Genomic DNA, 22,881 nt, shown 5'->3' with positions numbered 1-22,881 from the left:
ATGGATGGAGGGTTTGACCTGGCATGTGTAACAGAGACTTGGTTGGATGAAGCAGGTGGGCCTGTCCTTGCCGCTGCTTGTCCACCAGGTTTCTCTTACGCACAGCAACCCAGGTCACGTGGGCGGGGAGGGGGGGTTGCAGTGATTTTTAGGAAGTCATTAGTTTGCACCAGGCGTCCTACTGGGAAGACCCAGTTTTCTGAGTGCATGTTCTGGAAGTTGGGCAATAGGGGCAGTACAGGATTCCTTTTGGTGTACCGACCTCCCCGCTGCACCAAGGATTCCCTGCCCGAGCTGCTTCAGGTCGTGGCGGATGTTCTCCTGGAGACACCTAGTTTGGTCGTCCTAGGGGATTTCAACATCCATGCCGACACAACCTTACAAGGGGCCGCTCGGGACTTCGTGGAAAGCATGGCCTCCATGGGGCTGTCCCTGAATAAGTCTGGCCCAACCCATAGCCGTGGACATGCCTTGGACCTGGTGTTTACCTCTATGGATGTTGGTGATCTGACACTAAGTAAAAGCGATACGAAAGAAGTGCCATGGTCAGATCACTTCCTGGTGCAACTGGACTTCTCTGCGACCCATCCCCTCTGCAGGGAGGTGGGACCAATTCGGATGGTCCGCCCCCGCCACTTAATGGATCCAAATGGTTTCCAGAGAGTGGTAGGGGATGCTTTATCCCATGTTGATGGCCTTTCAGCTGATTCCCTGGTGGCCCGCTGGAATGTGGAGTTAACCAGGGCTATTGACTGTTTGGCTCCGAAGCGCCCTCTCCGATTGCATGGAGCCCGGACAGCCCCGTGGTTTTCCAGGGATCTGAGGGCAATGAAACAATTGTTGAGACGGCTAGAGCGCCGGTGGCGGATAACTCATTCCGAATCTGACCGGACACAGGTTAGAGCTCAATGTCGAGCCTACCAAGTGGCGATAGCGACGGCGAAGAAGAATTTCTTCACCGCCTCTATTGCATCTGCAGAAAACAGCAGCAGGAGACTTTTTCAGGTGGTTCACAATTTAGCGGAACCACCTGCAACATCGGGGCCCAGTACGGGCCACATGTTCTCCTGCAATGATTTTGCAAAGTTTTTTGCAGATAAAATCGCTCAGATTCGGGAAGAAGTAGACTCCACCGTGGGAGCAGGGCCGGGGCGGGAGAGTGCTAGAGTTCTGTCTAGTCAAGTTGAGTGGGATCAATTCCAATCTGTTACCTCCGAGGATGTGGACAGGCTGCTTGGACGAGTGAAACCAACCACCTGTCTCCTGGATCCTTGCCCATCCTGGCTTATAAAAGCTAGCCGGGAAGGACTGGGCGATGGGCTTCGTGGGGTGGTGAATGCTTCCCTCCGTGAGGGAGTCTTCCCAGACCCGCTGAAAGAGGCGGTTATTAAACCGCTTCTTAAAAAACCATCTTTAGATGCGGCCACGATGGCCAACTATCGCCCAGTCTCAAATCTTCCATTCCTGGGCAAGTTGATTGAGCGAGCGGTTGCCGAACAACTCCAGGCACGCCTGGAAGAAGCGGACCATTTGGATCCCTTCCAGTCGGGATTCAGGCCTCATCATGGGACTGAAACTGCCTTGGTCGCACTGGTTGATGATCTCCGGCGGGCTAGGGACAAAGGTGAGAGCCGTTTCCTAGTTCTGCTGGATCTCTCAGCGGCGTTCGATACCATCGACCATAGCATCCTTCTGGACCGTCTTGAGGGGCTGGGAGCTGGGGGCACTGTTATACAGTGGTTCCGCTCCTTCCTCCTGGGCCGTGTTCAGAAAGTGGTGGGGGGGGATGAGTGTTCAGACCCCTGGGCTCTCACTTGTGGGGTGCCTCAGGGTTCTGTCCTCTCCCCCATGCTTTTCAACATCTACATGCGGCCGCTGGGAGAGATCATCAGGAGGTTTGGGCTGGGTGTTCATCAGTATGCGGATGATACCCAGCTCTACCTCTCTTTTAAATCAGAACCAGTGAAGGCGGTGAAGGTCCTGTGTGAGTGTCTGGAGGCGGTTGGAGGATGGATGGCGGCTAACAGATTGAGGTTGAATCCTGACAAGACAGAAGTACTGTTTTTGGGGGACAGGAGGCGGGCAGGTGTGGAGGATTCCCTGGTCCTGAATGGGGTAACTGTGCCCCTGAAGGACCAGGTGCGCAGCCTGGGAGTCATTTTGGACTCACAGCTGTCCATGGAGGCACAGGTCAAATCTGTGTCCAGGGCAGCTGTTTACCAGCTCCATCTGGTACGTAGGCTGAGACCCTATCTGCCTGCGGACTGTCTCGCCAGAGTGGTGCATGCTCTGGTTATCTCCCGCTTGGACTACTGCAATGCGCTCTACGTGGGGCTACCTTTGAAGGTGACTCGGAAACTACAACTAATCCAGAATGCAGCAGCTAGACTGGTGACTGGGAGCGGCCGCCGAGACCATATAACACTGGTCTTGAAAGACCTGCATTGGCTCCCAGTACGTTTCCGAGCACAATTCAAAGTGTTGGTGCTGACCTTTAAAGCCCTAAACGGCCTCGGTCCAGTATACCTGAAGGAGCGTCTCCACCCCCATCATTCTGCCCGGACGCTGAGGTCCAGCACCGAGGGCCTTCTGGCGGTTCCCTCATTGCGAGAAGCAAAGCTACAGGGAACCAGGCAGAGGGCCTTCTCGGTAGTGGCGCCCGCCCTGTGGAACGCCCTTCCAGCAGATGTCAAAGCAATAAACAACTACCTGACATTCAGGAGACATCTTAAGGCAGCCCTGTTCAGGGAAGTTTTTAACGTGTGATATTTTATTGTATTTTGGGTTTTTATGGAAGCCGCCCAGAGTGGCTGGGGAGGCCCAGCCAGATGGGCGGGGTATAAATAATAAATTATTATTATTATTATTATTATTATTATTATTATTATTATTATTATTATTTCCAAACCAAGGGTGTCATTCTCTCATGGGGCAGTTTCTGACGGCCACACCTGGGTGGTAGATGCAAACTTGGGCAGAACGATGGATGTGACTCTGTTTCTCCTTCTTGCAAACTATAGTTCATTTCTACACATTTCCTTATGAGTTTGCAATTTTTTTAAAAAAGATGAAAAATTGGCAGGCTTTTTTTTTTGTAAATTTCCCCTATGGTACACAAGTTTATATGCAATTTCCCCTAATTTTATGCATGTTTTGTATGCTACTCTCACTAATATATTTGTTCATATGTACACTCTCCCCTGGTGGACACATTCATTGGCTGCAGAGGGCTGTTTCAGTTTACTCTAACTGCAAATTAGGTAGGTTCCCATTGAAATGCATCCTGAGTCAAATTTTCCCCCACATCCCAATTGCAGTTGTGCAAAAAGTGAGAGGTTTCTACACGCCACACAAAAGGAAAGGCCTCTCCAAACCCTACCTGCAGAGAACCTGGGACCTTCTGCATGCAAAGCAAATGTTCTACTACCCAGCATACCAAATTTCTATTCTTTTTAATGTAGGCTAGAGGTGAGACCCTGTGGCCATCTGTATGCTGTTGGGACTCCATCTCCCATCAGCCCCAGCCACCGTAGGCAACAGTCAAGGATTATGGGAGTTGTAGGCCAGTTTTTTAAAAAAGCAAAAGCAAGCGAGGTAAAGCCACATGTTCCTCAGCCCTGATTCAGGTCACACCAACACCACAGGTTTAAAGCAGCCATATGCCACTTTTAACAGTCATGACTCCCCTCCCCTCAAAGAACCCTGGGAACTGCAGTTTGTTAAAGGTGCTGACCTCCCAGAACTGCAATTGCCAGCACCCTTAAGGAACTACAGTTCCCAGGACTCTCCGTGACCCTGTAGAATGACCCGGGCAATTCCAGCTCTGTCTTGATTAAATGGCTAGGAGTTTTATTAGAAGCAAACCCAGGCCGAGGCGAGAAAGCTTCCTGATTTGACCACGGTGCACCTTTTTTTTTTTGCCATGCTCCACTGCAAGATCAGCTGGTCTGGCGCGGCGGAAGGCCAGATCTGGAGGTGGCTGCCTTGCTTGCCTTTGCAAAGAAACAGTTAAAAATAAACTAAAATCTCGTCTCCTGGGTCTTCCTCCAGCAGGCTCAGAACGAACCTTTTTCTCCCAACGGCGCAACGCAACACTTTCAATTTGCAATGGTGCGACCAGGAACCTGTTTAGCAGGCGATGGGGGTGGAAGAGGAGTGGACCTGATTGACAGATCTGGACCGCTCCCCCCCCCCACTTCCCATTTTGCTGTAGGTCCAATGCTGATCCAGGGCACTCACCTCCCTCCCACTGGCGGCGTGGAGCCCCCAAAAGCGAATTTTGCAGCAAACGTGAAGCGCGCTCTTGATCTGGTTTCCTTGGAAGGGCAAGAAGGCTCCTCCTCTTCCAAATGACAAGCAGGGGTTTGTTTTTTATAAAAAAGAAAATATTTATGGTTCGCGTTGCACAAGCGCAGGTAGTTGTGATGCGGGAGGGAGAGTTTTAGATGCCTACTCGGAAGTCAGTCCCGTTAAGTTCAGTGGGGTTTGCTCCAAGGTAAATAGGCTTAGGCGTGCAGCCAAAACTGTAACTGGTAACCAAGTGGGGAGGAAGGCGCTTGGGGCTGGGGTGGGGGGAACTCTGCTGCCAAGGAACAGACTGCAACACTCCTCAATATTGTGCACGCATTTGCCTAAGAGAAAGTAGCAATGAACTCAACGGGGCTTACTTCTGAGTAGACATCCGTTGGGCTGCGTTGGTAAGGCTTTTTATAAAGCGTGGGGGAATTTTTTTTTTAAAAAAGCGTTTTTTGTTGCAAGGCAGTGTTGCCAATGGTTAGGTGCAATTTTTAATCGTGCTGTTTTTAGACCGCACTTGTGATGTTGTGGCCTTCAACACTGCAATCCCATACATACGTGCAGTGCTTTACTTGAGAGTAAGGACTATATCCAGTGTTGGTGGGTCCATTGGAATGAATAGACATGGTCCATTCATTCCAATAGGCCCTGCTCTTTCGAAAATATTAAAGCTTCAGAATACAGAAAACAATATTGCCCTTATTTTTTTAAAAAATTATGGCTTGCTTCCTCCAAAGTGTATTGAAGCGATTTCACAACACAATCTGCAAAAACAATGCAAAAGCACACCTGTGAAACAGGGCATTAATAATAATAATAATAATAATAATAATAATAATAATAATAATAATAATAATAATTCATTACCTGCCCTTCAACCAGCAGGTACCAGGACAGATTATGACAACTTAAAATTCAGAATTAAATAACAGATTACAGTCACAGCAATCAAGGTAGCCCCTGAAAACACACGGCTCTGTGGTTAAATGCCAGGATAAAAAGCTGTGTTTAATAATAATAATAATAATAATAATAATAATAATAAATTTTTATTTATATCCCTCCCTCCCCAGCCGAAGCTGGGCTCAGAGTGGCTAACAACAATAAAAGTAACACAATTTACATAAAATCACAATCAATTAATTGAAATGCATTCTAAAATCAATTCATTCTAAAATCAATTCAAAATCAAATTAATGGCAACCATTGGGCTAGAGTTCTGTGAGGATTACCAAAGGAGGGGGTCAGACTGTGCCTTGGCCAATATAACAACAAATAAAACAAGTATAGTATTTGTTTAAGGTATTTTTATACTGCTTAACTATTAACATTTCTAAGCTGCGGGGGCTGAAAATTACAGAAAGTAAAATCAGCCCTACAAAACAATTACATATAGAACTGGACCTACTCAGAATAGGCCCCATTGAAGTTAACAAACATGCCTAACTTAGGCTCATTCATTCTTTTATTTCATTTTTTTTGGGGGGGTAGTGAAGGCTTTTCTTTTCTTTTTTAAAAAAATCATACAAACAGAGAGAACAGTTTTAACAACAGATGAAAATTAAAAGGCAAAAACCAAAACCAAAAAACAGGCATGCACAATAAGCACAGTTGCATGTGGGTTAAAATAACGAAGTCCAAGTAAAGAACATTAGTGTTAACTGATGATCAAAGGCTTATTATTATTATTATTATTATTATTATTATTATTATTATTATTATTATCATCATCATCATCATCATCATTTCATTTATTAAATTTGTATGCCACCCTTCATCCGAAGATCACAGGGCAGTTTGCAGTGCCATTCATTTCAATGTGTTTACTCTGAGTAAAATAATGGCTGGCTGCAACCCTGGCTGCCACGAAGCATCCACTCTCCATATTGATCTGTGCAGGGTTTAAATCCCTTGCAGCTTTCACAGCTTAATGAGATGGGCTCCTTTCCATCCCAACCTTTCTTCTCTCTCTCTCTCTCTCTCTCTCTCTCTTTGGAAAAGACAAGGACATTGCACCTGCAATGTCTACCCTGGCTAGTGGAGTGGAGGAGCCAGCCGGCCTGGAACACTCTGCAGCCGGCTGCCAGTTGCTGCAGTGGAGCTGCAATGCTCACACGCGCAGCATGTCCAGAGGACACATATCCGATGAGTTAGGAGCTGCTGCAGTTACAGAAAGCTTGGGGAACTGCAGAGGTAGGTAGGAAGGAGGGGGCGTGGACAGAGCTCCCCCTCTCCGATTCCTGATCCTAAGTGAGGGGGGTTTAAATGCTGCTATAATCTCCCCTGCCCCATCTGGCTTCATTCTGCCTACCCTCACCCCAGCAAGAAGGCCTTAGATATACAAATCATTGCTACCAGCGGGACTGCAAATCAAACTTAATGCATGCCGCCAAATAATTAAGCTGAAAGTCGTCACACTCCATGCACGAATCCGTTTTGGGTTGCGGCAGAGCTTGGAGAGGTTGGTTTGGAAGGTGAATTTTCCTGCGCCTCCTAAATATTAATAAATAATAATACAACTGCTTAGAATAATTATAATGAAATAATGCATCGTAACCACAAACCTCCCTCCGCAACCCCCCTGCATTTGTGGCAGGCCTTAAAATTAGTCATAGGAATCAGAATCGAGCACGGCTGGATCAGGCCAATGGCCCATCTAGTCCCATTCCTACAGTGGTCAGCCAGATGCCCGTGGGAAATTCACAAGCAGGGTTTGAGCATGAGAACACCCTCCTGTCCCGTGGCTTCCAGTAGCTGGTATGCAGAATCATTGCTTCCTTCAATCATCAAGACAGGTCATAGCTATCATGTCTAGTACAGTGGTACCTCGGGTTACAGACGCTTCAGGTTACAGACTTTGCTAGCCCAGAAATAGTACCTCGGGTTAAGAACTTTGCTTCAGGATGAGAACAGAAATCCTGCTCTGGCAGCGTGGCAGCAGCAGGAGGCCACATTAGCTAAAGTGGTACCTCAGGTTAAGAATAGTTTCAGGTTAAGAACGGACCTCCGGAACAAATTAAGTTTTTAACCCGAGGTACCACTGTAGTAGCCATAGGTGGGGAATGGCCTGGCTTGCTACCACGTTTTTAAAGGCCTGGTCCGCAAACAGCAGGTGAAGAGTGTAGGCTTAGCTGGCTCTCCCTCACCCCAAACTCTTTTTATTTTTTAAGAACAAAATAATTGGAGGTTTTTTAGCTGGTAGAGACTCATTTGAATGGGTGAAAGTGCTAGCTAGCCAAAGAGGAGGAGGAAGGAAGGAAGGAAGGAAGGAAGGAAGGAAGGAAGGAAAGAAAGAAAGAAAGAAAGAAAGAAAGAAAGAAAGAAAGAAAGAAAGAAAGAAAGAAATGTCCATGGGGCATAGGGAGCTGCTGAATACTGAGTGAGACCATTGGTCTATTTAGCTCAGCATTGTCCTGGCACAAACTGCCAGCAGCTCTCCAGGATTTCAGGTTGAGGGCAATTCCCAGCCACACCTGGAAGTGCTGGAGATTGGATTTGGGGCAATGGGGCTTTCTGCATGCTAGGCAGCTGCTCTGCCCCATAGCTGTTGGCACTCCTACCGTATCTCTGTTTTACGGCCTCATTTCATCATTTGAATGTTGCATTTTTGTATAATACCATTCTGAGATTTTTCAAATATTAAGTGGCTTAGAAATGCTTTTAAGTAGATCAATGTGTGTACGAACTACTGCTGACACTTAATTTTATTCTACTCTGTTGACTTTTGGGGCACTGCTTTTAAATACACATTATGTATTTGGGATGTTGCCGTGGGCAAAGCCCTGTGAAAGCAGGAAAGATGGGTTATAAATGTTCCAAATTATTACTTGCTTCTCTGCACGCACAAAAGGTGTCTTTCAGGCGTAAAGGGTGTCTGGGTAGTAATCCTAACTTGCAGTCAAACTGATTAATTTGGAGGTGTAGCTAATGTTGATCCTACTCCTAGGAGACCCACTAAAATTGGTAGGCTGAAGTTACCCATGTCCATTAATTTCCATGAACTCATTCTCAGCAGGACTAACTTAGTAGAACTGCTGCATTAATTGACATGGGCAACTCAGCTCCACGAGTTCCAGTGGGCCTGCTCTGAGTAGGACTTAGTTGGAAACAATTGTTTGTGTTTTAGATGGGGACCACTAATGTACAGGACTGGGGTTGGTCTAGATGACCACTGAGGTCCCTTCCAACTCTAAAATGATAGGATTCTAAGTTTTGCAGAGTAACACAAGCAGACACGAGTGTGTGTGAGCACACACAACGTTCCCATGCCCCAAGAACCTTCCTGCGACACCTATCCATCAAAAAGAAGATGTTCAGAATAGCTATGATGCATTCATTGACTAACAACACTCTCTGGCTTCCACATTTGCAGAAAACTGATGGAGGCAGAATGCTGCCTCTGACGTGGGGGTGGTTTTTGCCTTTCCATAGGAAGATGCAATCTTGCAAAGTAAGTGATTTAATATATTTAATGTCCTCCCCATTGACACCCCCCCCTTTCTTGTCTCCTGTCCCTGCTTAAACAGCTTCTCTGAGCTTCCCTGGATGCTATCCGTGCAAGGACTCCTTCCCAGGTCCTGCCTCCTGAGCAGAAGCTTGTAACTTTTTAACAAGCATCATTCCACTGAGAGGAAGGCAGAGCTGCAGATCACAGGTCCGGGAGAAGGCAGGTAATGTGTGTGTGTGTGAAGAGTGTTTGATAACCTGACTCTGATGCAGCGTCAATTTATTTGAATTTATTTTTATTTTAAAATTATATTTCTGTAATATGCCCATGGTCTCCAGGAATCAAAACAGTTCCGTTGATTTGCAGAAATGACTTGGTTTCGGGGACCAGCCTTCCTACCCGACTCCCATGGAGAAGATTCCCAGCTGTTCCTTCAACTTTTGATTTGGAGCCGGTTGGAATTATCCTAGGGGATCCATAGACAGAACAGCTGAATTATATTCCCGTTTCCCTAAAACCACCCTCCAGGTTTCAATATTATTTCTGATTTAAGTTGCTGTGGGTGTGGGGTGGGGATTGCATGTGTCTGCTTGAGGTTAGAGGGTGATTTGATGCTTATAATTTTTCAAAATTTTTTTGCATGTGAAAGAAACCCGGGTCTTCCCTGGGAAGTTGCTTGCGGCATATCCATTGCATTTTCCCCTCCCCTCCCCCTTCTTTATTCTGATGCAGTCTCGCTGCAGTGGGAACTCTGGGGGGAGGAAGGAAAAAACTGCAGAGCTTTTCCCTCTCCCCCTTCCCTTCCCTGCTGCAGAAAGAGTATGCATCAGAGGGCATCCTCTTGCAGCAGAAATCATTTAGCGAGAAGCAGCAGCAGGAGGAGGAGGGATGGTCTTCCAAGAATAATCTCTGCCTTGAATTTCATTGCTTCGCCCTTCCTCCTGCATTAGCGTGTCTCTGCTGAAATGCTTGAGAGCAGCCTGTAACATTGCAGGTTGTGGGTTAGTGCAAAAAGGCCCCAACACTCTCCTTCAAATTATCTGTAGTTGGGTAGTAGGGCATCTTTCACTCTCTCTCTCTCTCTCTCTCTCTCTCTCTCTCTCTCTCACACACACACACACACACACACACACACACCTGCTATTCAACTCTCTAAACTTGGGAATGGATCCATTACAGAATGGGGCACAGCTCTGCTCAGCTGTCCGGTCTCAGATATTAACCAGGGTTATCTTTCGGTGTTAATTTAGCAGGAAAAGCTACAGTGTTTGGGACTTTATTATGAGCAGGGTAGGAGAACCAAGGGGAAAGTAATTGTGGTTTATAAAATTTGGATAGTGTGGCATCACTTGGGAATGTATCTATTATTATTATTATTATTATTATTATTATTATTAGTAGTAGTAGTAGTAGTAGTAGTAGTAATTGCATTTTTATCTCACCTTTACTCCAAGGAGCTCAAAGCGGCATCCATTGTTTTCCGCTCCTCATTTAATTCCCATAACTACCCTGTGAGGTAGGCAAGGCTGAGAGGCAGTGACTGGCCCAAGGTCACCCAGTGAGCTTCATGTCCATGGGGATTCGAACTCGTGTCTCCCAGGTACTTGTCTGACACTCTAACCACTACACCATGCCGGCTCTCATTGTAATGGCTCTCATTACAGATTCCTGAGTTTAATTCTGCTCAGCTGTTGAATCACATAAATTAGCCAGGATTATCCCCCAGGGTTATTTTAACTGGAAAGGCTGCTGTGTTTTGTTTTGTTTTGTTTTGTTGTTTTTAGTTGGGGGCAGATAACTTAGCAGGGGTTGATTGAGGTTTATAAAACCCTGCCTTTGGACTTCCTGGAACCATCTGATTGGCCACAGTCAGGATTCTCATAGAATCCTAGAATTGTGGAGTTGGAAGGGACCGCGAGGGTCATCTAGTCCAACCCCCTGCAATGCAGGAATCTTTTGCCCAACATGGGGCTTGAACCCACGACCCTGATGTTAAGAGTCTCATGCTCTATCAAGTAGGGAGCAGCAGGCTTTCTTATGTTTAGCCACAACAGGTTGTGGGTGGCAGGTCCTTGCTGAGAAATTCAAAGCTTCGTGCCTGCTCTAACTTCTCTTCCTCTTTCCTTGTGCCCCTTCTGCACAGATTAATGCATGCTTGGAAACTAATTCATTTTAGTTTTTGTTAATTCAGTTATATTTGAGGGAGGGGAGACATTCTCCAGTGACCCTTGAAGGTTCAGCCACTTTCCATTTTCCAATTTCCAATTTCCACTGACCCGACTGCAGCGCTGGGTTTAGGGTAGTGTGGGTGGTTCCCCTCCACAGGGCGCTGAGCTGAGGGGGCAAATAGCAATAATAATAATAATAATAATAATACCACCTATATTTATCTCAATGCATTGTTCTGGGCGCCATATTACCAAAGCCCACCCCCGCCTGATTGCTTTCAGAACAAGGAACCTGTAATTAAGAAGGCAGCAGATTCAGGCACCACAGGAAATTGTTGTCAAAGTGAAGCTGGAGTGATTTCTCCCAAAATACAGAGAATACTAAAGAAGGATTGTGTGCTGATGGCAGAGCAGAAAGTCCTAGATTCAACCCCCAGCATCTCCAGGTAGGGCTGGGATAAATACCACTGCCTAAAACTCCAGAGAACAGCTGCCGGTCAGTGTAGACAATACTGGCATACACAGACCAATGGTCTGACTTGGTATAAGACAGGTTTCCTGTGTCCTTGTGGCACTGGCATAGGTGATGTAAACTTTCTCTTCCAAATTCTTGCAGGTGTGTTTTTATCCCTTGATCAATGCAGAGGCTGCACCCCTGCTTGCTGCACTCACCAACCTCCATCATGCCATTCTCCCTACGTTCACCCACTCCCATGCCATGTTGTGGAACCTGCCCTCTCTTTTGCTCCCTTGTCCCACCCAGTCCAGGATTGCGATGACAAATCCTTCAGTGGGGCCTGCTTTCTGACTTCATACAAATCCTTCAGTTGGGGGCTGTGCGATGAAAGCCTTACGTTTTTTATGTACATAGGAGCACGTGTGTGTGTGTGTGTGTGTGTGTGTATTTTGGCCATTTTGCATTAGGAGCTGCTTTAGACCAGGTCAGACTGCTCGTCCATCAAGCTCAGTAATGTCTGCTCTGACTGGCAGCAGCTCTCTAGAGTCCTAGGGTATGTTTGCATTTGCAGCTTAAAACACAGCAAGGTCATTTTGCACAGTGTTCTTCACATCACACAGGGGATGGGGATGGCTTAACCCGACGCGCATGAACTTTTTGGTTCCCCACCCCCGGCCACCTTTCTCTGGGAATTCCTATTCCTGAAGCTGTCATCTGAGCAGGCCTACTCATTTGCGCATGCGCAACAGCTGTTGGAATATGTTCACATTACCACTTACTCCACATCCAGCTTTCTAGTCAACTTTTTTTTTTATAAAAATTTTTTATTAGTTTTCCAAATTTTATAAAGACATAACACACACTAATAGACAAAGACAGAAACATGCATAATTTCAAAAATCTTGTTTTCATAAACTTGTTCCTTGACTTCCCCCCACACCCCTTCAAGCATCCCAATTTCCATAATTATGTCAGCAAATTATTATATCTCTTCTTCACCATCTTAGTATAATCTTCTTATAAAAAATTTAAACTCTTTCCTAAGTTGGACTCAGGTTCCCTCCCATCGATTTCCCAGTTTATATTAGATAAAAATATTAATTAAACTGAAAATTCATGAGTGTTATTAAAATTCTATTCCCCCCCCCTTCCATCCCCGGTTTGCGTCCCTTCCCAAATATAAGTCCATAATAACAGTTCTTAGCCTGGGTTCCTCACGTCCGAGGCCTTCAAATCTCTTTCAGTCCCTCTCCGCCGGTCTTGTTGGTAGTCCTTTATGTTGATCAATAAAACTCGAGGAAGTTCTGTCTCATTCAAACCAAATCTTCTTTCCACAAGAAAGCTTGAAAGCCATTGCTGCAAAAGATTCACAAACCCTTCATCTTTGAAATGGAGGCCCCAGTCATATTTCTTCTTTATTTTAAGTTCCTGTATTCCAAATGCTCTAGGGGCCTCCTCCTTCATCTTTCTCATCTTTCGCAGATTTGTAATCCATGTTATCCAAAAGTCTTCTTGTTTATGCTCCACTAGTGTCGCTTCCTGGTTGGTACTTTCCATCTGAGTTTCCTCCTCTCCTTGTTTAGTCTTCAATTCTTGAGATATCTCTTCCAGTTCAGCTGTGGGTTCTTTCTTATTCAAATCCTCAGTACATTCAGCAGAGCTGTTTATTCCAGAAGTCAAGGTCATAAGCTGTTTGTTCATAGCCAGACTCTGCTCTTGTAAAATTCCAACCAGTTGAAATGTTTTTTCTAGCTCCGCTAGTAACTTTCCATCCACTGCCATTGTAATGTCTCAGAAATCCCCCTAGAGGGAATCTGATACTTAGTAATCCTTTTCCAACAGCCCTCTGCCTCGTTAGTTTCTTTGTTTCCAACAACTTTAGTTCAATTGTATCACTTTTAGTCCAGAGGGATCTTAGGTTAAAAGGATTTTTTACTTTAAATTGCCCGTTTGACAGTTTTGACAGCTGTCAAACTCCTTTCCTCTTCAGCAGACTTAGAGGCAGGACGCTCCCGGGCCCGGGAGGGGGGGTTACACACGACAAGAAGAAAATCTTCTAAAATTCCACTCTTGCACTCCAGCTCAAAACTTGTTTTGTCAAATCGTGAAAGTTAATGTCTTATTAACTCACCCCAAAAGGGTAGGCTCTCCAGCTTAGTTCTCTACCGTTGCTTTAAATCTTCTGCAGGAAGGGGGGTGCGGACTTCCTTTTGACACATCCCCCGGTCGTATCAAATTCAAAAATAATTTACTTTAAAGTCCAAATCCTCTACTCACGGGTTGCTTCTTTTCAAGTCCGAATTTAAGGAAACAAGTCAGCGCTTTTCAGCCATGGCACACGGCTTCGCTCCGCTGGGGTAGCGGTTTACTCTCAGCACCACGCCACTCTCCGTATCCTCTCCGTAGCCTTTAAAAAGGCTCTTCGTGGATCGGGGAGAGCGCTTTAGGTGCCCACCGAGTCACCAGGTCCTCAGGCATCCGCGCCTGAGGTTTTTGAGGGTCCCCGCGTCGCCGTCGCGGCAGGACCCGTCCCCAGCGGAGCCGATTCCCTCCGGAGCTCGGAGGGAATCCGCCATTAGCTGTCCGCGCCAACCCGGAAGTCTCTAGTCAACTTTTAATTTATTTTTTAAAATTGCATTTATATCCCACCTTTTTCTCCAGGTGAGCTCAAGGTGAAGTAAATGGCTCTCCCTTTCCTCGTTTAATTCCCACAACAACCCTGTGAGGCAGGTTAGGCTGAGAGGCAGTGACTGGCCCAAGGTCACCCAGTGAGTTTCATGGCTGAGTGGGGATTCGGACCCTGGTCTCCCAGGTTCTAATTCAACACTCTAACCGTTACACCACACTAGCTCTGTTTTTTTAAAAAATTAAAAAATGCACCAGTATTTTGTAAATAAACACCTTACCACATATGCATCCCCTCAACTGCTTCTACAGTGGTACCTCGGGTTACATTTTAATGCAAAATGACCTAATTTGTTCCCAAAACAATGTGTGAATTGCAATGAAGCCACCCTTTCCCATTCACTTTTTGTTGATTTTTGCAGTGTGGTTCTCCAACAACAACAAATGCATATACAGTGGTACCTCGGGTTACATACGCTTCAGGTTACAGACTCCACTAACCCAGAAATAGTGCTTCAGGTTAAGAACTTTGCTTCAGGATGAGAACAGAAATCACGCAGTAGCGGTGCGGCGGCAGCGGGAGGCCCCATTAGCTAAAGTGGTGCTTCAGGTTAAGAACAGTTTCAGGCTTTTTTTTACAGTCTAGTGGTGTATAAGAAACAAGTAAACAAACAAACAAACAAACAAACAAACAGGATTGATATGGATTGATACAAATTGAGTCAATGGGTCCCTTGGATGGTGCTGGACTCTCCTTCACTGAAGGTTTTTAAGCAGAGGTTGGATGGCCATCTGTCATGGATGCTTGAGTTGAGATTCTTGCATTGCAGGGGGTTGGACTGGATGACCTTCAGGGTCCCTCGTGGTCTATGATTCTATGATATGGATTGCCTTGAGTACATGCAGCTTCCAAAGGTAGCAGCAGTGGGAGCGCACTGGATGCAGAGCAAGCAGAAATGTGAACAGATACTCAAAGAATCTTCCCCATTACCTGCGCTGTAACCTTTTTAATTAGAGATGCTGAAGGATTGATCCTGGGGCCTTCTGTATGCAGAGCAGGTGTTCTCCCACTGAACTACAGTCCGTTCCCTGTTCCTTTGGCTTTCTAGGAATACAAATGCATGGAGGAAGGTTGTACAGGGATGTGCTTCAGCAACTGTGACTTTCATTCCAGTGCAATAGAAACCAAATTACCTGTGCTGCATACAGTTACAGAGAATGTATGTATGACTAGCTAACGCAGCCTGGGCAGCAATTTTATTTTTTAAAAAAATAGAAATGGTGGCAAGCTCATTTGCCTGCATCGTCCCACTCTCCTATTGCTGGCAAATGGAATAATTTCCCTGCCGTTTTCCAAATCATCGCCTCTCTTTTCTGACCTGATCACATGCATTGAAAGCTGCCTTTCAGGATTGTCTACCTCAGAGGTGGAGCTTTTCTAGCCTCTGGGCAATCCTTTGAGGGCCATGTGCCAGTGGTGGGCAGGGCCAGAGGGAAAAGTGGGCGGAGCAAGGTGTGTGAAACACCTGAGATGAGGGCAAAAACATCTGAGATGTGAATAAAGGCCTGGGGAGAGCTATGAGGGCCAGATAGAGAAGCCAGGAGGGCCACATTTAAACCCTGGCCTGGGCCTGAGATTCTGCCCTCCATGTCTCCAGGATTTCAGACAGTCTTTTCCCAGCCTGCCCTGGAGAAGCCAGGGATTGAACTTGGGGCCTTCTGCATGCAGAGCAGATGCTCTGCCACTGAGCTACAGCCATTCGCTTAAGATACAGGAACAGAGAAAGCTGCCTTATACAGAGTCAGAATTTCAGATGGGGAGTTTTCCCCATGAGGTTCCTGTCTCCCTACATTCCCCTCCCAGGGCTGGTTTAGCAGTCAGTCCCTCCTTCCCAGGAAACTCTGGGAACTGCAGCTCTGTCAAGGGAATAGGGGTTCCCCTACAACTCTCGGCAATCTTAACAAACTACAGCTCCCAGGATTCCTTGGGGGAAGCAGTGACTGCGTAAAGCAGCACCCCAGTGCTTTCAATGGACATGGCCTCAGTCGCATTCAGAGCAGGCCTCTTGAAATGGATGGACCTCTGCCAGCCATGCCCATTCATCTCAATGGGTTTTTGCACTGAGCTGTGCTGACGCTGGAGACCTCCTGAGGAATCCGCTGCTCCCTTAATCCTGGAGAGAGCAGAACTCCCTTCATTTTTTTTCTGCGGTTCCGCAGCATCCCTTGCAATAAACTTCTCGGCTCGTGTATCAATCCCCCCCTGCCCCCCCCGCCCACTTAGAGAGGGATTGCCCGTCACGCCACCATTGCCTTGCTCGGCCACTTCATTTATTTCTGAGTTTATTGATTCTCTCCCCTTCATAACTCAACGTGTGGCACGTTCCCCTGGCTCCTCTACCCAGCACTGCAGCAAACGTGCATTTTTGTAAATCATTTGCTCTCCCCCTCCCAGCCCATCTCTGCAAGGCGTGGGCACCTGGTCGGCAAAGGAGGGCAGTAGGTGCAACAAAGAGGGAGCCTTCTTGACTAATTGTGAGCCGTTTGGCTTGGGAAGGACCACAGCTTAGCTTTAGAGCATCTTCCTTGCATGCAGAAGCCCCAGGTTCAATCCAGTGTCTCCAGGCAAGGTTAGGAAAGACTGTATCCGTGGAGAGCTGCTGCCAGTAGGGCTGCGCGATATAGCGTCCAAAACCAGTTTGAAGTTCACATTGCGAATCACAGTGTGTGTAACGGCTAGGCGATATCTGGTTTTCAACATCATGATAACCCACCAGCTAAACACTGCAATGTTATCGCCAGCTAAATCTCACAATATCACCAGCTAAACATTGCAATCTACCACAATGTCTGAAATAAGGATGGAACTATACAGAGGTGAACAGGACAATGTCCTGGCAACTGCTACTATTTAGGGGTCTAAAACAAATAAATGACAATATTATCAATAATCAAAACTCAGTTTCATCACCAGGCAAGGCAAAATGCATCCCAACAGAACTTTTGGGTTTGGGTTTGGCTACCAAATGGTGGTATTCAGGACAATCTAAAGTACGTTAATGAGTGATAGTGAATACAAATAATCTGAGACTGCCAGCAAACCTCCTAGGAGGTAGAAGCAGCAGTGGCAGAAACAGCTTGCCATGACTGTCATATGTGTCGGCAGTAGCGGTGACAACCTGCAAGGCCTTGCAGTGGTGGCACAGTCAGTGTACGCTGGAGGCACTGTCCCCGTGTCCCAATCCCCAGCCCGGCGGCGCAGTTGGTCAATGTTCTGGTGCCATATCTGTCCACAGTCCAAAGCCACCTGATATGACTTTGGCCCTGTAACCCCAACCACCACAGCCGGCACCCAGGGAACCTCCCCCGCATAGTTCCGGGCAAATACCTTCTCTCCTGGAATGAAGACACGTGGCGCACTAGCACAGCCTGGGGAATCTTTCACTCCAAAATCTGGGTGCAGTCGGTCAAGAGTAGATTACAGACGGCAGCCCATCAAAAGTTCGGCCAAGCTCCAGCCTGTTGTTGTGCACAGGGTGATGTGTTGTACGAACAGGTACTCAGCTACCCTGTCCCATACGTGCCAAAGCTTCTTTAGCCAAGCAAACCATTCACTCTGCCCGACTGTTGCTGGCTGGATGAAATGAGGCTGTCAGAGCGTGGCGGATGCCCCAGCCAAGGAGGTAGCGCTCAAATGTACTCGCCGTGAATTGGGCTCCATTGTCCGATACGAGAATGTCTGGCAACCCATGTGTGGCAAAAAGCCTCTGCAGCACTCGGGTAACGGCTTCTGAGGTGGTGGTGGACATTAAAACCACCTCCATTAGAATATGCGTCCACTACCACCATAAAAGTGTATCCATGGAAAGGCCCTGCTAAATCGATATGCACCCTTGACCATGGTGCCTTGGGGGGTCTCCCATGAGTTCCCATGATGCACAGGTGGATCAGTACTTGACTCCTGGCATGCCTGGCACAATTCAACCCAGGATGCAATGGCCTTGCCCATGCCCAGCCACCAAACAAAACTGAGTGCCAATGCCTTCATGCGCACAATTCCTGGGTGCCCAACGTGGAGCGCATGAAGAACTCGCTGACGAAGCTTGGTTGGAATGATGACCTGGTCTCCCCATAGGAGACACGCATGGTGAGCTGAGAGCTCGTGCTGCTGTTGAGTGAAAGGCTGGAATTCCAGATCAGTTGGCCCTTTTGGCCACCCTCTCCACACCCAGTTGAGAACGCGGCTGATGGTGTAATCCTTGGAAGAATGGAGAGCGACGTCAGCTACTGACAGAGGAAATGCAGGCATTTCCTCAGTCAGGAGTACTGCTGACAAAGGTGCCGGATCTTCACCCAGCGTCAGCAAAGGCCAGCGGCTAAGTGCATCGGCGTGCCCTGACAACTTGCCTGGTCGGTATAGGAACCGATAGTTATAAACCACGAGGAAAACAGTCCAGCGTAGCATTCATGGCGATAAAATTGGAGGGGTTGGGCGGTCACCAGTCAGGATACCCAGAAGAGGTTTGTGGTCTGTGACGAGGTTGAAAATTCTGCCATAGAGGTATTCGTGAAAACGCTTAACTCCTGCCACGAGTGCCAGTGCCTCCTTGTCAAGCTGACTATAGTTCCTTTCTGCTGACAACAAGGTTCTCGAAAAGTATGCGATGGGAGCCTCTCTGCCATCAGGGAAAACATGGCTGAGAACGGCCCCAACACCGAAAGGTGAAGCATCGCAGACTAGGATGAGAGGACGCTCCTTGTTGTACTAGACAAGGAGGGAGTCTGACGTTAATAGTGTCTTTACAGCCACAAAGGTAGCGACTTCCTTGGGGCCCCATGACCACAACGCCTTTTTGTCCAGCAGTCGATGGAGGGGCTCAGCAATGGTCGCTTTGTGTGGCAGGAACATGTTACAGAAGTTCAATAGACTTAAAAAGGCCTGCAAGTCCTTCTTGTTTTGTGGTTTGGGAGCCTGTTGTATAGCTTTGATCTCTGCTTCTGTGGGGTGAATACCGGAGCTGTCAACCAGGTATCGCAGGAACTCGACTTGTGGTACAGTGATCTGGCATTTTTCCCTCTTTGAGACCTGCTTCTTGGAACCTTGTCAGGACAGCCCACAGCTGATCAAAAAGCTGTTGTGTTGTTTCCGCTGAAATGAGCACGTCATCGAAGTAAGGTACGACGCCAGGCAGACCCTGAAGGAGCCGCTCCATTAAGCTATGGAAAATTCCCGGTGCCACGCCGACTCCAAACTGCAGCCGACAACAACGGAAAGCCCCATGGTACGTGTTGATCATCTGTGCCTTGGCAGTGTTGTCATCTACCGGCAGCTGCTGGTATGCCTGAGCAAGGTTGAGTTTCGCAAAAACCTTGCCCTCTCCTAGTGAGTGTAGTAAGTGTTGGACGACAGGGACAGGGTGCGCGTGCTGTTGGAGCTCTTTGTCTATCGTGCACTTATAGTCTGCACAGATGCGCATGGATCCCTCAGGCTTGATGGACATCACGATGGGAGTCTCCCACTTAGCTTTGTCTACGGGTTCCAGGACCCCCTGTGCGATCAGCTTGTCTAGTTGTTCATCCACCTTAGGCTTGAACGCAAATGGTACGCGTCGAGGCTTGACTCTGATGTGTGTGATTAGCGGATCGAGGTTAAAGGATATGGGCAACCCCACATACTGTACCAAGGTTCCATCGAACACTTCCAAAAACTCTGTGATGATGGTGTCAATTTCTGACTGCAAAACGCTGTGGATGCCTGTAACTTCCAACCCCAGGGACGCAAACCAGTCCAGTCCCAGCAGGCTGGGCCGATTTTCATCGACCACGATTAACTTCAGCGGTCCCAAAAAGTCCTTGAAGGTCACTTCCCCAACTGTCAGCTCGGCCTAGCAACGGCAGTTGGTGAGGGTGTGGCAGTCCTTGTTAGCATACCTTGCCGACGCCTTCTTGTTTCCCGGTGCCGGTAGCATATCTGCTGGAGTAGACGAGCTGCAAACCCTCGCAATATGATCCTTATGCGAACAACGCTGACAGGTGGCGTCCTTGAAACTGCATTTGGACCTAGGGTGGTTGCCACCGCAACCCGCAGTCTGATTGGTCCATCGTTCGCCGTTTGACCTTTCCACGTTCCTGCTTGATGCGGCAAACATCATCCTCTTCATCTGAGCAGCCCTCAGATTCGCTGATCTCTCCATGGTGGACCGAGATTGGCTTCTTTGAAATTGTTGAGCTGTTGGCCTTGCAGATCTCCGCTGTTGACTGTTTTGCTGCCTCTGCGGCTTGAGCTTCTTTGATGGCCTGTTTGAGAGTGAGATTGGACTTGGCAAGGAAATGGCACTGTAGTTTCTCATCCCTCACACCGCACACGATTCGATCCATCAGGGCATCGTCCAAGTCCCAGAATTCACAATGGTATGCAGCTTTCCTGAGGGCCGATAAGAATTCACTGGTTGTCTCCCCCTCAGTTTGGATTCGATGATGGAACACGTGACGGGCAGCAATTCTGTACACCTTGGGTGCGTAGTGTCCCTTGAGTTTCTCAGTCAGTGTATCCCAAGGTGCACCGCAAGAGCCCTAGCCGTCTTGAAAACTTCTCTTCCGATTGTCCGTCAAATCGGTGAAAGCATTTGCCTCAAGGTAGCATTCGAACCGAGCGATAGAAGACTGCCAGGACTTGGTTTCTGGCGAATACGGGGGTAGAGGCAGTAGCGATGCCATGTTTTCCCGGTGCTGGTTGAATGGTGAGGGATGGACGCTAGCCTCGGCAATATCTCAGCTCTTGAGTGTTCAGCTCAGCAGTTCAGCTCTGGCTGTGTCTTGTTTCATCTGATCCCATCTTCATCGCCAGTGTTGAATAGTGGAAATGATGGACGAAGGGCACTGCTCTGTTGGATTCACAGCTCTTTATTACAGCAGTTAGAGCTGCTCCTGGAATCAGACTGACTGCAGCCTAGCTGGCTGCTTTATAGAATACTAAGTAACTTGTAACAGTAACAACTCACAACTAGCTAACCAATCAGTGAGCAACAGTTTTCAATCCTTCATTTGCATACTGGTGGCCCTGAGTGAGAACTGCATCTAATCTTAATACATAACAGTGGCAGTTGTAATGGCGACAGAAAGTGGTGACAGTAGTGGCAGCAGCCTGCAAGGCCTCGAGGCAGTGACAGGCAGTGGTGGCGGCCTGCAAGGCATCGTGGCGGTGGCAGGAGATGGCGGCAGTAGCTGTGGCAGCCTGTGAGGCCTCCCAGAGGTGACACAGAGTGACGGCAGCAATGGCACTCTGCAAGCCTTTGCGGTGGCGACGGGATGTGGCAGCAGTAATGGCAGACTATGAAGCCTCGTGGCGGTGATAGTGACAGCAGTAGTGGCAGTGGCTTGCGAGGACTCGCGGCAGTGCTGGGAGGTGGTGGCATTAGCGACAGCAGCCTGCGAGGCCTCTCAGCAGAGGCCTGCAGCAACTTGCAGCAATGACAGGAGGCGACAGCAGTAGCCGCATCCTGCAAGGCCTTTTGGTGGCGACAGGAAATGGCAGCAATAGCAGTGGTAGCCTGCAAGGCCTCGTGGCAACACAAGCAATGGGGTTTGCGAGGCCTCACCATGGTGGCAATAAGTGGCGGCGGCCAGCAAGTCCTCCTGGTGGTAGTGGGAAGTGGTGACAGAAGTTGCGGCAACCTCCCTCAGCAAAGCCTTCAGGCCACCTCTGCTTCTGCCACCGTCTCCTGCCGCCACTGCAAGACCTTGCAGGCCACCAGTACTGCTGCCGCTACGACAAGGCCTTGCAGCCTGCAGTTGCTTCTGCTGCCTAGCAGGCCTGCTGGCAGTCTGGCAGTCCCAGAATATTTGTATTCACTATGACTCATCGCTGTACTTTGGATTGGCCTGAATACCACCATTTGGTAGCCAAGCTCCAAACCAAAAGTCTCATTTGGATGCATTTTGGCATGCCTGCTGCTTAAAGTGACCATGAGGTGATTGATAATATCATTTATCAGTTCAAACATGATGTCGATTTCCCCCCCTTGTATCTCTAATATTTCCTCTGACGTAACGATTGGCACATATGCCCTTCTGGGTATTCTTTCTTGTCTTGGAGGTGCTGGTGGAGCCTGTGGAGAACAGGCCGGTTTTGAAGGGGGGTTTGGTCTGTGTAGAGACATTTTTTCTAGATCCGCCTTGCTCCCGATTCTGCTCCCCATTACATAAATGTCTGGCAGTTGGGGGAACCTTGAAGGAGATATTTGATGTCTTGATTGTTGTTCCTTTTAATTTTTTTCCTGTCTTTTCATCTTCATGCAGGGGAGACTGGGGCAAAGGGGAGGCCGGCCGGCCTGCCAAGCACCCAGGGTGACGCTGAGCTGCTCCTTGTGCCATGCGCGGGTAAAACGGGGTGGCAGCGCTGCCATTGTCCCGCTCGCTCCACTTTTGGGGGCAGCAGAGGCTTTTCAGAGGGGGATTGGGTCCCAAAGGGGGTGCACAGGACATGCAGCGGCCTTGGCAGGCCTCCTCAGCAGCCCGGAAAGTCGGCCTATGTGAAGAAAATTCATTTATCAGTTTTAGACCCTTAAGTAGTAGCAGTTGCCAGGTCATTGTCCTGTTTGCCTCTGTGTAGTTCCTTATTTCAGATATGTGATATATTGATGTATTGTGATTTTTAGCTGGTGATATATCATGATATTGAAAACCAGTTATCGCCCAGCCCTAATATAGAGTTGGAAGGAAACTGGAGGGTCATCTAGTCCACCCCCTGTAATGTTGTTGTTGTTGTTGTAGATCAGAGGCTGACAACTTCTAGCCTGTGGGCTTAATCAGGCACCTGTCAAACCTGGGCTGCAGGTAGGAGGGGGCATAATAGGGCTCTGGATCCAGTTCCCCACCTCTGTTGTGCA

The 22,881-nt window shown here is 47.9% G+C and overlaps 2 protein-coding genes and 1 long non-coding RNA gene across 5 annotated transcripts in view; 2 read left to right on the top strand and 1 right to left on the bottom strand.

Moving 5' to 3' along the window:
- The window catches only part of H6PD (hexose-6-phosphate dehydrogenase/glucose 1-dehydrogenase), a 158,244-nt gene that overhangs the window by 19,421 nt on the left and 115,942 nt on the right, over positions 1–22,881 (bottom strand). The window contains exon 1 of one of the 3 annotated variants that reach the window (XM_081201487.1): positions 4,240–4,367. The exons of 1 other annotated variant lie outside the window; for it this stretch is intronic. The gene's annotated coding sequence lies outside the window, so the exon portion shown is untranslated. Of the gene's footprint in view, positions 1–4,239; positions 4,368–22,881 lie in introns of those variants that run through there. One more of the 3 variants, XM_081201488.1, reaches the window with a different exon arrangement.
- LOC308591206 lies at positions 4,586–9,263 on the top strand. Its single transcript, XR_014010059.1, has 3 exons — positions 4,586–4,697; positions 8,823–8,966; positions 9,110–9,263. It is a non-coding gene; the product is annotated as an uncharacterized lncRNA (long non-coding RNA).
- The window catches only part of LOC308591038 (solute carrier family 2, facilitated glucose transporter member 5-like), an 86,777-nt gene continuing 83,020 nt past the window's right edge, over positions 19,125–22,881 (top strand). The window contains 1 exon segment of the mRNA XM_081201576.1: positions 19,125–19,130. The gene's annotated coding sequence lies outside the window, so the exon portion shown is untranslated.

This window comes from Podarcis bocagei (genome assembly GCF_964188305.1).
Source record: "Podarcis bocagei genome assembly, chromosome: 7".
NCBI lineage: Eukaryota > Metazoa > Chordata > Lepidosauria > Squamata > Lacertidae > Podarcis > Podarcis bocagei.
The sequence above is the reverse complement of the archived record's forward strand: the minus strand, read 5'-3'. Positions and strand labels throughout refer to the sequence as shown.